This window comes from Pteropus alecto, unplaced genomic scaffold (assembly GCF_000325575.1).
Source record: "Pteropus alecto unplaced genomic scaffold, ASM32557v1 scaffold63, whole genome shotgun sequence".
In the NCBI taxonomy this organism is placed as follows: domain Eukaryota; kingdom Metazoa; phylum Chordata; class Mammalia; order Chiroptera; family Pteropodidae; genus Pteropus; species Pteropus alecto.
In genome coordinates this window covers 1,667,582-1,669,095 of record NW_006434897.1, presented here as the reverse complement: position 1 = coordinate 1,669,095, position 1,514 = coordinate 1,667,582, and the positions used below count along the sequence as shown (strand labels likewise).

Here is a 1,514-nt window from a genome sequence, read left to right as displayed (position 1 = left end):
AAATTCCTACTAAAATCATAACGTAGACAAATGGGTTTGTGGAGGCAGTTTTGTTGTCTCTTCAGTTTTACTGTATTTGCATATTTCTTCTTACAACCAAAATTAACCTCCACAGGTCTTCAAACAAAAACCAGTAGCACCATTTTAATCCTTTCTACTTCCAAAAAGGAAATCAAATGCCTTTATTTTACTTCCTAATTTTATAATTTTTAATTAAATTTATTGAGGTAACATTGGTTCATAACATTATATAAATCTCAGGTGTACAACCTTATAATACAACATCTGTTTACTCTATTGTATCCTCATCAACTGAAGTCTAGTCTAGTCTCCTTCTGTCACCATATATTTGTCCCCCTTTACCTTTTTTGTCCTCTCCTTAGCCCCTTTCTTCTCTGGTAACCACCATTCTATTGTCTGTATCTATGAGTTTATTTGTTTTGTTTGTTCATTTGTTGCTTTTTATTTTATAACCCAAATATGAGTTTATTTTTTATTTTATTTTATTTTTTTAGGTGAGGTAACCCTTGGTTGACCTCACAGATTGCAAGGACCTGGTCAACTTACAATCCCTTATTTTTTATTTTTTTACACCTACAGTACCTGATCTTCCTAGGTGGTCTCCCATCCAAGTGCTAACCAGGCCTGACCCTGCTTAGCTTCCGAGATCAGATGAGATCGGGCTTGTTCAGGATGGCATGGCCGTAGACCCAAATATGAGTTTAATCATATGGTTCTTGTCCTTTTCCAAATGACTTGTTTCCCATCTCTGAGTATCTACTTGAAAAAAATTGAAAAACACTTTTTCATAAACATATATGCAACCCTATGTTCATTGCAGCATTATTCACAATACCCAAGACATGGAAAGAACCTAAGGGTATTCAGTGAATGATTGGATAAAGATGTAGTACACATATACAGTGAAATACTACTCAGCCATAAAAATTAAAAAAAAAAAAAGATGAGATATTTCCTAATTCTTAACACAATAGTTGAGAGAAAAAGGTTTGGGAATGAAATGCAGGCATGGGCTTTGCCATGAAATGGGGTCATTGCTTGGGCTAGTTTAGAGAAAGATAAGTATAAAATTTTAGGAAAGAGGATACCAAGGGAATAAAAAGAAAATTTAATTTAAAAATTAAAAAAATAATAAAACAATAATATCTACCAAGTGCTAGAATAGAACAAGAGTCTCCCAGAAGAGTTACAAGATTTTCTTCTGCTGAATAAGGATGAGAAAAATCTGACATAAATCTCAATGGCTTTGTCTGCATGGTGTTATAAGTGTATTCCATTAAGTTGCTACCATTAGGTTTTTCACAATTAAACCATTTATCCATGATGCCAAAACATTAACCTTGTTTGTGTTTCATTGTACACGAGGGCATTACGAATACTATTAGGATATTCTAACAGAGAGTTTTACTTTTATGAATTTACTTACGTTTTCCTCTGTTTATATTCTTATTTAGGAAGAAATAAGAGAAGTGTCTTTACTCCTGCCATATTAT

General features: G+C 33.0%; 1 pseudogene; it reads right to left on the bottom strand.

Moving 5' to 3' along the window:
• Positions 1-591: 591 nt before the first annotated feature.
• LOC112478961 lies at positions 592-710 on the bottom strand (annotated as a pseudogene).
• Positions 711-1,514: the final 804 nt, after the last annotated feature.